The following is a 12,275-nucleotide window of genomic DNA, read 5'->3' as shown; positions in this document are numbered from 1 at the left end:
GATTATTTTATAATAAATGTTAGTCCATTTTATTTAGATATGTTATCTAGAAATATCCATAAACCCTTTGCCATAGCATATTAACATGTTTCAGAGTTTTATGAATGACACCAGTGTAAAGAGTAGTATTGTTTGACCATTCATGGCTTAGGTTGTTCAACCAGATCTGCATCCTCATGTCTGCCTCTGTACCTGAGGAGCTGGGATAGATTTTGGGTGAAGAATCTGGAAAAAAAAAAAATCCATCTCCACATACTCAACTGAGACAGAAGGATGATCGTGGGTATTTCTCCTGGATATTCCACTTACACTCAGCAAGTGTTTCTTTTTTTTTTTAAAGACTTATCTTGTTTTATTTACATGTGCATGTGTTTGTGTGTATCTGTGCGAGCAGACACACAGGTGTGCTGTAAACGCAAGTGTGCTAGACACACAGGTGTGCAGGTGCCTGTGGTGGGGAAGGGTTGTGCCCCCCTGTGGCTGGAGTTCAGAGACAGTGGTGAACCTCCAGGTGTGGGTGCTGGGAAAAAAAACGAGGACAGCGACAGCTCATTAGCATAGCGAATCTGGACCTGTTCCAGGGAAATCCACAGGCTGTCACACCTGCAAGGCAAGTGCTCTACTATTGAGCCACACCCCCAGGCCTATCCGGGATCTGCCCTGCCTGCACTTTGAATGGGTTCAAGGTTCACAAGAATGCATTCGCACCCTGAGGTAAATGGGAAGGGTGCAGGTCAAGGCCATAATGACAGGTTTGTGGATCTCAGGCCTTGCCTCATTGCCTCCGAAGGGCTCCCTTATGAACTCTGTGGTGTCTTTCCTGCCTTGTAGCTGAGCTGACCAGGAAGTGTGAGAGGCCTGTGTTACCTCTCTCTGTAGTAGCTTTTAGAATGAATTTGTCCTTTCTATTTCCCAAGGCGCAGCTTCCACTGATCAGTCTCTCATTGACTCCTGAGGCACATTGACTTTCGGGTAACAGTTCAAAGAAAGGGCGACAGGACCTGAGCATCCCCAGTCCTTTCCCTCGACTTCGGGGCCCTTTCTGAGCTTGCTATTGTAAGGACCCAACTACTGCCTTCGTTTTTTCCATGCTCCTCTCTAGTAAGGAAACACTAATGCCCATAACAGAGCAGGGCAAAGGGCTGGTACTGTGTAGGTGAAGGGAGCGGCCTGGTCAAAGTGCTGGCTTACTGATGGAGATATTGAAACCTCCATATCAGTTCCAGTGAAATGCTCTCCCTGCTACGGCTTGGATTAGTCACCTTCAATGTGCCATGTTTTAAAAGCCTGGCTCCCAGCCCACAATTAGGTGACAGAACCCTCAAGGGGCGGGACACAATAATGGAGGCGTGTCCTTGAAGGGGCCATTTGGACCCTGAACACCCTTCTCCTCTCTTTTATTTCCCACTCTCGGGAGGCGAGCCATTTCCTCCACCAAGTGCTCACTGCCTCGATGCCACAGACCCAGGGGCAACCAGCAGCCGTCCATCTTCATGGACTGCCAGACCGTGAGACAAAATGGAACCATCCTTTTTATGCAAGGTCTCATGCCAGGTATTTGCTCTAATGGAAAGCTGGGTGATGACGGTCTGACCCTTTAGAGTCAATCCCAGAAACACAGCACACGTGAGGTCTCGTACTCTTTAAGGATAGAGTGGATTCAACCTGACATTCAAGGATGCAGTCCAGGGATGTAAGGGCTCAGACCTCAGCCCAAAGAGTGGTCCAACAGTTTGCATCCCTCCTCCCTCTCAGAAGTACACGATGGCAGCCAAAATTTCCCCCAAACGAACAAAATCAGCGAAAAGGATGCACAAAGAACCAAACCGCAGGGCAGAGTCTCTCTGCAGCAAATGACACAAGTATCGGATGATTGGACGGACATGGAAGCCACCCACGGGGATGTCAGAGATCATCAGCAGTCTGAGAGAAACTTTAGATCAAATCACCACCAAATTATTTGGAGGGAAAATGAGCCCAAATGCCCAACCAAACATAAAAAAATATACGGATGGAAAAGAAATGGCCGAATACGCTGAGTTACGTAAGAGTTTCAGAAAGAATTCATGGGGTTTCTGGAAGCACAATTTCATCAAGAGTCGAAGGAAAATGAAAAGGAAGACAGCGGGCGTAATTGCTGTGAACAACAGCTTCCTGCTGAGAGAGAAGGGCTTTACCATCAGCTCGGTAAGAATACATCCAGCCAAATACCGAAAACATGGAAATAAACACTTCTCATAAAATCAGAACCGGAGGACAAAAGGGTGCCCAGAGCCACGCTACGCGTAGCAGAAAAGGGAGCGAGCAAAGGCCAGGTGAGGTGGTAATAGAAAAAGAGAAGCGAGAAAATTACATCTCTGTGGGCATCATTAGGGTGAAGGAAAGCAGGCAAATGGAAGGCGCTTAAAAGTAAGGGAGCAAAACATCAGAACCGCCACGGGTCAAATCTCAGAGGAGCAAATGGTGCCGCAAAGAAAATTTCTTTTTAACAAAAAAGGAATGAGGTGGAAGGGTGGGAGGAAAGATGGCAGCCAGGAGTCAGGGAAAACGGGTCATACCAGGCTGTCTTACCAATGGCTGCGTCTCCTTGGGCACCCATCCTGAGCATCTGGGTCAGGCTATTTGGTCTGTGGCACCAAAGACTTAATTCAGTGCTGATCTGTAACATTTTGACAGCATGACCCCTTTAAGCCCCTGACAAACTTATAAATCCTCTTTCCAAAAAAGTTGACACAAGCTTTGACTAGGTTGCTCTTGCTACTTCCACAGATTCATGCATATTTTGCAAGGAGATGATGGACTTTTAGGTTGGGGAATTAAAACTTAAACTTGATTTCTTAGCCCCACCCCTGCCCCCAACACAGACCTTGAAAAACCCAGCTCCAAGACGGAGGTGGTTAAGTGTCTGCATTCCTCAACTATTGGACGGAACCACGCTGCGGCCTCACAAGGTTCTGTTAGAACTGTTGGGGGCTGTGTGGAAAGGAGTCTGCTAGCCAGTCGTGGAAGGATGTGAGAAAGGAAGCCTGGTGTGTGAACGTGTTGTGCAAGCCTTTGCTTTCCCTCGGCCTTACTGTGTTTTCCAGTCATTCAGCATTTCAGAGGAACTCAACCCTCATGACTGGGCACTTTCTACTTTTATCATCTCGTGTTCTTGGCCTTGTCTTGTCTTCCCATCTTTTTCAGTGGAGTGATGGAGAGATTGGGATTCGAGGTTCGATGAGGATGAGTTTAGAAAGAGCGTTCTGTGTACCTTAGCTGGGATAGAGAAAAACAAGAACCATGAGCCGTAGCCTCTGCTCGAGGAATGTGTGGCAAGTCTGGGAAGAGAAGGCACAAAGGCACCAAACGTGACACCATACAGGGGTGGGTTACAAGAGAGAGGAATATGGTGTCTCACATGACGTTAGAGAGCATGCCCTACCATCAGGGCAGCCCCATTGGCCATTGAAGCTTGAGGTTTACAGATAAACGAGAAGCTCTTAGAATGTGTAATGGGAAAGATGTGTCTCCGTGCTGGGGCAGGGCCAGGCCAGGAAGGATATGGAGGGGAGGTATGGCTTTCTTGAGCTGGGCCCTTTGTCAGGCTGGGTGACAGGTGTTGCTAATTGCTGAGTCCTCAAGCTGGCTCAGGAGAGGATACCGTTAATAACATTCATCGTGGGCTTCCTCTCTTCCTTTCTAGGATCCCATGAGGTAGAAGGTGCTGCCTGGAATTCCTAACACAAGTTAACATCAGCATAAAATAGAGGTGTCTTTATACGGTAGACAAACATCTACCAATGGCCCGGGATGCTGAGTCAGAGGCTGGTGGATGTCTTGAGAGTTCAAGACCAGCCTGGGCTGCTACAGAGTAAAACCCTGCCACAGCCACAGCCACAGCCACAGCCACAGCCACAGCCACAGCCACAGCCACAGCCACAGACAGACAGACACAGACAGACACACACACACACACACACGCACGCATGCACGCACACACACACACACACATACACACTTGGAGCAACCCATTTACTCACTCAGTATTTATTGAACACCTACTATGTGCCAACCACTGTGCTGCATTGTAGTCCTGGTGCCATGGACGCTGTGTCTGAGAGACTCCATACAGAGAGGGTGGGTGGCAGCACACTAGTAGGGAGATCAGAAGTGCGTTATCCATTTGACCTGCTCTCTTGTTCCTGGAAGTTGACTGCTGGGCACTACATGAAGCAACCGGGAGTAGATCCTCTGATTCTAGAAAAGGATTAATGTGCTTGGGGGAGCACTGAGACCTACTCACTGTGTGTCGTTCCAGCATTCGGCTCTAGCTTAACGAAGCTGGTGGGATGGCAGGGATACGCCAGAAATCCTGAAGGTTGGGAGAGGTGCGTTACAGCCACTGGTGGTTTTCACCATGAATAAAAATAGCGATCGGAACTAGTGGAGCTTTTGAAAAAAAATGCTCCAAAACTAGGCTGCACAAACAGAGATAAATAAAATACACAGTAAAGATACAAAATAATAAAATACTATAATTTGGCCTCCCAGCATGAAGAAGAAGGCTGAGACTAGAAGAATGGATTAGAATTCATGAGCCATTTGTTCAGCTTTGAATTGATGGAGCCCTGGCTGGCTGCAGAGGCCAGAGCAAACACTGGCTGAGGCCCTGCAGAATGGACCTGCTCTCTTATTCTCCCTCTGACAAGTAGTGTTTTTGTTTTTTTTCAGGTAGCAGCTTTGAGACTGGCAGTGTGCAGTCTTAAGTACTGCAGGAGACCCAGGACACGGGCTCGGAGCTGAGGTGGCTCGCAGGCCTCCACTTAGCATTCCTTTCTCTCGTGTTGCCCTGAACCTTCCGGGCCCTCCAGGCTTTGGTCCCAGGTCTTCCTGGGTTCTGTAGAAGTAAGCCAGTGTGTTTCCCCAGGCCACCCGCTCTCCACCTTACCTCTGCATGCTCACCATTCTCCTACCCACTTCTCTCCCTGTATGTCCATACTGCCTCCATTCTTGTCTCTCCTCATCCTCCCCCCATCCTGAATTTCTGTTGACTTTCTTTCTTCTAGAAGGGGAAAGTGAATGTGAATTGATGTATAGGGTCTTACTGCTGTGAAGAGACACCATGACCAAGGAAACTCTTATAAGGACAACATTTAATTGGGGCTGGCTTTTAGGTTCAGAGGTTCAGTCCATTATCATCAAGGTGGAAACAGAGCATCATCCAGGCAGGCATGGTGCAGGAGGGGCTGAGAGTTCTACATCTTCATCTGAAGGCTGCTAGCAGAATACTGGCTTCCAGGCAGCTCGAATGAGGGTCTTAAAGCCCACATCCAGTGACGCAGCTACTCCAACAAGGCCATACCTACTCTAACAGGGCCACACCTTCTAATAGTGACACTCCCTGGGCCAAGCATATACAAACCATCACATTCTACTCCCTGGCTCCCATAAACTTGTTCAAGCATATGATTCTATGGGGGCCACACATAGAAAAATGCAAAAAAATTGCAAAGTACATTTAGTCCCACTTCTTTTTTTTTTTTTTTTTTTTTTTTTGGTTCTTTTTTTTCGGAGCTGGGGACCGAACCCAGGGCCTTGTGCTTCCTAGGCAAGCGCTCTACCACTGAGCTAAATCCCCAACCCCTAGTCCCACTTCTAAAGCCCCCATAATCTATAGCAGTCTCAACAATGTTAACAGTCCAAACTTCAAAGTCTCTTCTGGGATTCATCCAATCACTTAACTGCAATCCCCAAATCAAGACTGGAAACCAGCTGGGCAAACTCTGAACTCTGCATCTCCATGGCTGATGGCAAAGCAGTTTTCACATCTCCAAGTCCTTTTTCATCTTTGTTGACTGCAACAAACTTTTTCCTCTTGGGCTGATTCCACTCCCTGTTAGCAGCTTTCCTCAGCCCACAGCTCTGGCATCTTGGGGTCTCCAAGGCAACTTTGATGTTACAGTTTCTTGTTACAATGTCTAGGATCCACCCATGATCTTCTAGGCTCCTCCAAAGGGCTGTCGTCACTTCTCCAGCTCTGCCTTCTGTAGCACTCTAAGCTCAGGTTGATCCACTCCACTGCTGCTGCTGTTCTTGGTGGTATCCCACGGTAGTGGCATCTCCGAAACACTGGGATCTTCCACTACAGCTAGGCTTCACCAATAGCCTCTCATAGGCTCTCTTCATGGTGCCAATCCTCAACTCCTTTGCATGATCCCATCAGTTCTGGGCTGTCAACTGCACCTGGGGCTGTACCTTCACCAATGGCTTTCCATGACCTCTCACAGTGCCAAGTGTCAACTTCTCTTCATGACCGCTTCATGCCTTCAAAACGATGACACATTACCAAGTCCAGCTGCCACACGAGGTACAACCTTGACTATCTCTGGAACACAGCTTCTTGGTGTTCTCAGAAAACACTTTCCAGAAGATTTCACCTCAGTGATGCTGGGCTCCTCTTAATCACCACTAATTCCTTAGCTCCGGATAACCAGCATCAGTTGTCCCAGTCATCCCTTCTATTCTGGACTCTAAAGCCAGAGCCACATGGCTAAAGTTACTGAATTCTGCAGCTTGCTGGGGCTGGAACATGGCCCCCTCTTTCTATTACATTATCACCGGCTTTCTGTTTTCCAGCTTGACTGTCCTGGAACTTGCGCTGTACAAACCATCACACAAGTCCACGCTGGAAATCTCGAAACGCCAGCTCTGAGAAAGTCTCTGGCATCTCACAGCTGTTCTATGAGGTGAAATCTTTTGCCGGAAAAAGAAATCGATAAGGTCTCATGTGTGGGAGAATAGGAGGCGCAGGCAGGGCTATCAAAGTCTGGACTTTGCATTTTATGTTAGATTCCCTTCGATTACCATGGAGTTCAGCTTGTTTTCAGCTTAGCTTAAGAACTTACGTTATTACTTAGAAAATAATACACCATTCTTTTCAGGAAGGAGTGGTCATGGAACTTTGTTCATCTCCGGGAGAAAACGCAGTCAACCCTCCAGAATTAGACATGTAAAATTTTTATATTAATTTGTTCATTTGAACTGCAGTTTTAATGTGGAAACTGTTGGGAAAATACATGTCATTAAGGGAATTTTCTGGGCTAACACAGAGCCTTTTCTTCAACACAGGGGTTACTACGGGCAATGCTTTGTGCTTCAGGCCAAGCAAATATTCGATATTTGTTGGGCTTGCTTTGCCTGGCTGTCCTGTGCATGCGTCTTGATGTTTGAACACTAGGTTTTCTTTTCCTTTTCTTCCTTTCCTTCCCCTCACCCCTTCCTTCTGTTTTCAAAGGCAGGGTTTCTCTGTGTAGCCCTAGCTGTCCTGGAACTCACCATGTAGATCAGGCTGGCCTTGAACTCAAGCAATCTGCCTGCCTCTGCTTCTCGGGTGCTGGAGTTAAAAGTCTGTGCCACCACTGACTGGAAGAACACTAAGTTCCCCGGATCAATCTTTGCTTTGCTTCTAAAATAAACCATATAAAACTATCACCTAAATCTACACTTGTGCTTCTGTCAATATTTGGTAAAGGGCCTGTGAGATGGCCCAGCAGGTAAAAATGTTGCTGCAAAAGCCTGGCAAACTGACAGTGAAGTTGACCCCTGGGGCCATGTTAAGGTAGATGTTGCTCTCTGACCTCTATAACCTTCCCCACATCTCACACTACACCAACAAAGAATAAAGCACAAAAATGTTTTGATTCACAAGTTGGTCCAAAGTAAGTCTTTATTAACAAAGAAATTAGTGATTTCTTTTATGTTTCCATCCCACCTCAGACTTTTTACGAATGTGAAACTATTTAAAGTCACTGGCAAGTCAGTTTCAAATGGCTGGTGTTGGTTAAATAAAATGTGCACTTCAGAAAGCACATGTTTTGTATTTCATCTAATTTAGCTCATTTCTCTATCTGCATTTCGGAAGTTGGAGTATGTTCATTCCCGGAAGAATGGCATCCCAATCAGTAGCAGACTGTGCGTAGCACAGTGGTCCCACAGGATTACAGTGATCTGAAAAATACTATTGCTTGGTGACACGGTGTCTGTCATGAGATCATAGCGAAGCAGGGCCCTTGTGTTTGTGTGACACTGTTGTCAGCAAACCTCCTAGAGTGCCAGTCGAGGGGGTTCGGAAGACATTGATCCTGTGCAGTCCACGGTCTTTGGTAATAACTGACAGCAGCACATGGGTTGCGGGATCACCACACTGTATTTTTATTTTTATCGAAAGTGTTTGTCAAGTTATAAAACAACATTCTGAGGTAAAAACCTGTGCTTGGCTGGCTGGGCCACTCAGCGGGAGAAAGTTTCCCAGCATGCACAAGGCTCCAGGTTTGATCCCCAACACTACAAAACCCACAACCACCCTCTCCCCCAAAACAACCGAAATCAGCAATGACAACAAAAATCCCATGTGGGCCTTACTGGGCAGAAGACTCGGAGCTTTCTGTTATAAAGTCTCAAGAGTAAGTCATCTCCTCCTGTGCTTGATCTGACATTGTTCACGCCGACCCCTGGGGCACTTCTTTTTCCTCTGCTCTCGATATGTAATGGGATTTATGAATTCATTTTCTACGATTCCATACTTGTGCAGAATGTACTATGCTTGTAATCACCCTGTCACCCTCTTATTTCACTTCCCTCCTGCCCATCCCCCTCTTTCCAACCAGTCTCCTCACTCTTTTCTGGGGGATTACAGGTCTGGTGTCAGTGGTCACAGGTGCTGTGTGTCCTTGTTTGCAGGGGCTGAGTCATTTCCAACAGACAGACAGCCTTTTATAGCACTCCCCCATGCGTCTACTCTCTTCCATGGGTGACATACACATCCCTCAGGGTTGAGCATGTAATAGTTGCTTGCTCTCAGAACACTGACCAACTATAAGCTACTGCTTTAGCTGACATCTATTGGCCTAAGAGGTTTCTCCGACCAAGCCCAAGCCCTGGACTAGTCTATGACAAACATTTAGATGGGAGTTTGGTTATATATCAATTTAGCAAGTATCAGTAGTAGATGTCTTATAGAGGCTCTGCACTCTTCATAGGCTTTTAGTCAGGTTCATGGTACTGGGCATGTACTTCTTTCCACAGAGTATTCCTCCATCCAATCAGAAAGCCGTTGGTCTCTCTCAGAAGAGTCAGGCCATCATTGCACCAGTGGGCCCACCTTGCCTGGAAAATTGGACTCTAGCAGCTAAGATCTATAGGTGGGTACATTTACTAGTGGCCTTTCTCCTCCAGCAGTCTGTATAGCATCTTCTGGCACCATTAAAGCTAGCCACCATGGAGGAAGATTACAGCTCATTCCAGCTTGATTTCTTTTTGTGTAGTGTCTTTAATAATTGGGTTTTGGGCTGGAGAGATGTCTCAGTGGTTAAGAGGACTGACTGCTCTTCCAGAGGTCCTGAGTTCAAATCCCAGCACCCACATGGTGGATAACAACCATCTGTAGTGTGATCCAATGCCCTCTTATGGTGTGTCTGAAGACAGCTACAGTGTACTTATAATCAATCAATCAATCAATTAATCAATCTTTAAACAAAAAACAATTGGGCTTTACCATCTAGTTCTGGTGAGCAACCAAGATCTGTAACAATAGCCTATATTCTTTACAAAACTTCTGGGAGTCCTCTCTTCAACAACTCATAAGGAGGCAGGCATCCCATACAAGGTACTAGAGTTTTGGATTAAAAAAACTGGGCAGGGATGGCACATGCCTTCAGTCCCAACAGAGGCAGTCAGATCTGTGAGTTTGAGGCCAGCCTGGTTTACAGAATGAGTTCCAGAACAGCCAAGACAACATAGAGAAACCCAGTCTCAAAAAACCAAAACCAAAGCAACCAAAACATAAAAAACAAAGTATGACACCTGGGAACGTTAACCAGCCATGCACAGTCCAAGATCCTTTTGATGTTTTAGTTGTGTATCTTTTTAGTTATCTTAAAAAGCAGTAGGTTTCCACATGAGTTTCACAAACCTCTCTAACACTGGTGTACCCCAGCCACACATACACATATACTTCTCACAGCCTAAGTGTATGGTAGGCTAGTATCTAGGCTAACATAAGCTGCTACAATGTTTGCACAGCCATGAAACTGCCTAATGTACCCCTTTGATTGAGTATAATTGCCATTCTTTGCACAACACTATTTTTGACCCACCCCCTCAGCATAAAGCAAAAACATTTTAATGAGTTTACAGACTTTTCTGATGTACCTTTTCCCTTTTGTCTGGAATCTTCCTGGCCTGGTCGAAGTAGTCTTCTAACGATTGGTACTGCAGCTCAGCTATACATGATGATCAACTTTAGCAAAAGGTGAGTTTGTCTTATAGCTCCACACTGACAAGACTGTCAAAGTCCTCATCCTGCTGCTAAGTGTACCAGGGAGACCTCTGGCTATCATCACAGAGGTCTTGAACTGGTTTCCCTTTATCCCCCAAGGACTGACACTCTCTCTCTCTCTCTCTCTCTCTCTCTCTCTTTCTCTCTCCCTCCCTCCCTCCCTCCTTTTCTCTCTCTCCCATGCCCTTCTTTGAGCTAACAGTTTCCCCGTTATGTCCATGAAGATTAACAGATGAGCCTGAACAAACTTGGGCATTGAGTCTGCCTGCTGAGGGGACCAAGGGTGTGGACTGCTCAAGTTCCTGCTCACTGATGTGATGGCATTTGGAGTGAGTTCTAGGTGTTGAAGGGAGGGAGGGTGGATCGAATCATCGACTAGAGTTCCATTCCCCATGTACTCTTGCCTTGCGTGGTAAGCTCTACCAGGCTCAACCTTTCCTCTTAATGGCCTCCAGTTGTACCATCTTTGTCTCAAAGTAGTCCAGAAGTTCTCGGCTTTTCTTTTTGTCTCCCTCAGAGGAAACAGAGAAAGAGGAAGGCGGCTCTTCAGAGGCCTTCATGGACTGGAGGATGATTAGAAGACTACTGGTTGAGGCCTTCACATGGCCAGTAGTACCTTTGTGTGGTCAGCCTGGGGGTGTTCTTTAGGCCGAACATCTGGACACACCCAGTCCTTGTGGAGTTTCCCAGAGAGTCAGAGTACATAGGCCTCCCTCTGACTCCTCCTTAGTGGGCCTCGGACAAGCTCCCACTGATTTCTTTCTTGTCTTACACACTAGGGGGTTTGGCCCACTGTCTCTCTAAAGACGGGTTTGGTTCTGGGATGGTATTCAAAGTAGGCCACATTTCTTCACAGTGGCTCTGCTTTCTTGCTTTGATTAAAGAAAGAGCAAAATGTTCTCCATTTTATAAGGCTTTGTGGTGTTAACCTTTCCAGGGCCACAGTACAAGTAGCAAATATGAAAAAGGACATCAAAACCAGCCCTTTAGCCAGACATGGTGGGGCACACCTGTGAACCAGGAGAAGGACTTTGAGTTCAAGGCCACCCAGGGCTGTATAATAAAGCTATGTCTCAAAAAGTCAAAAATAACAACAAAAAGAAATAGCAGTTAATACTGTCCTGAATTTTACCCCAACTTGCAAGTAAATATAGGCTTCTCTTAACCCCTCTTTCTCTAAACCAGAACTTCTCAGCCTTCCCAACACTGAGTCCCTTTAACACAGCTCATGGCATTGTGGTGATTGCCAAGTATAAAGTAAAACTCGTTTTGACACTGTTATGAATCTGAATGTAAATGTATGATATGCAGGATATCTGATATGTGACCCTCGCAGGGGTCACGGCCCATAGGTTGAGAATCATTGCTTTAAACCCTTCTTCTAGGTGGCATGTTGGCTGTTCCAGTAGCGTTTGCTCTTTGCAGGCCTTTCTGGATTGGGAACTTCTGGAGAGTAGAGACAACAAACAAAACAAAAGGGTGATTTCACCCATCCTGCTCCTTCCCAGACACAGTAGACATAGCGGGCAGCATACGTGTGTGGTCTTCCTCACTCTAAGGAATTCTCCATCAGACATCAGGATATCCTCTAATGTAATTCAGGCCAGACACTATCTGTCTGGAGGAGAAACTGTCCAATCCCACTAGGCAAGGCCTCGGTACTTAAAACTGCCTCCCTTTCAAATGCCAGTCAAGTAATGAATTATGAGCTGGACTGACCTGCAATAAATCAGATTTCTAAGACCTGTTTGTAGGGTTCAATTGACTTGGCAGAGCGGTGTCCTGGTTAGGTTTCTACTGTTGTGATAAAACACCATTACCAAAAAGTAACTTGGGGAAGAAAGGGTTTATTTCATCTTAATGGTGTACTATGTAAGTTTATTATTTGTTTGTTTGTTTGTTTTTTTATTTATTGTATGTGTATACACTGTCTGTCTCTTCAGACACACCAGAAGAG

General features: G+C 46.2%; 1 long non-coding RNA gene across 6 annotated transcripts in view; it reads left to right on the top strand.

Annotated features, from left to right (window-relative positions):
- Positions 1-12,275, top strand: part of LOC108350397 (uncharacterized) — a 75,563-nt gene that overhangs the window by 54,920 nt on the left and 8,368 nt on the right. The window contains exons 2-5 of one of the 6 annotated variants that reach the window (XR_005502229.2): positions 9,067-9,182; positions 10,235-10,291; positions 10,543-10,647; positions 11,704-12,061. This is a non-coding gene — a long non-coding RNA (uncharacterized LOC108350397). Of the gene's footprint in view, positions 1-9,066; positions 9,183-10,234; positions 10,292-10,520; positions 12,062-12,275 lie in introns of those variants that run through there. The other 5 variants (XR_005502227.2, XR_001837145.3, XR_001837144.3 and 2 more) reach the window with 5 other exon arrangements.

This window comes from Rattus norvegicus, chromosome 3, assembly GCF_036323735.1.
Source record: "Rattus norvegicus strain BN/NHsdMcwi chromosome 3, GRCr8, whole genome shotgun sequence".
NCBI lineage: Eukaryota > Metazoa > Chordata > Mammalia > Rodentia > Muridae > Rattus > Rattus norvegicus.
This window is presented reverse-complemented; position numbering and strand designations above follow the sequence as displayed.